Source organism: Camelus bactrianus, chromosome 25 (assembly GCF_048773025.1).
Source record: "Camelus bactrianus isolate YW-2024 breed Bactrian camel chromosome 25, ASM4877302v1, whole genome shotgun sequence".
NCBI classification, from domain to species: domain Eukaryota; kingdom Metazoa; phylum Chordata; class Mammalia; order Artiodactyla; family Camelidae; genus Camelus; species Camelus bactrianus.
The window spans coordinates 32,019,483-32,020,270 of NC_133563.1; positions in this window are offsets into that span (position 1 = coordinate 32,019,483).

The following is a 788-nucleotide window of genomic DNA, read 5'->3' on the forward strand; positions in this document are numbered from 1 at the left end:
CCTGCTTGCATTCAGGTCTCTTCTTCCAAAGGTACATGACAATCTAATTTTTATCAGCCAAATCTTAAATGCCAAAGAAAAAGAGATGTTTAATATTAAAGAAATGCACATTTTTATTGAAAAGAAAAACACCTCAGGAATTCTTGTGCAAAGAAAATTTATCCCATGAATAATCTCCACTATAAGTCTATGTGGCTCATGTTGGATTTTCTTAGAGTGACATCACCTACCATCTACAAATTACAAGGACCAGGTGAGGACTAATCTCATTTGAAATTTAGCAGACACCCAAGAGCTAGGTCCTTACTGAATCTGCATCCCAATTTGGGTAAGTGAGCATAGCTTCCAAGAACACGGAAGCCTGGTTGGAGGAATTGGGAGTGATCCTGAGAGTGGGTTGGATGGGGTGGCTGGAACACCCCCGTTTGAGAAACGAATCTGTCCTATGCAAGCCCCAGAGGGCAAGTCTCAGCTCTGTGCTTGGAAGTCACAGAGAAGGAGACATGGGCCCAATGTAAGGAAGCTCTTGCTGGCAGTCAGAATTATCCAGCACGGGTGTGACCTGCTTCAATAAAAGTTAAGAATAATAATCATATCTAATTCTATGACCTAGCTTAAGCAACTCTTCCCTGTATTTTCATGGAAACTCTGAGATGCAAAGAGGCTGAGAAATCAGTCCGAAAAAATGGAAGCCCAAATCCTGGCTCATTCCACTCTGCCTTGTCCTCAGGGAGGCCTCCAGGCAGAGCTCGAATGAACCCTATTGGAGTGCCACATTGGCAAGGGGA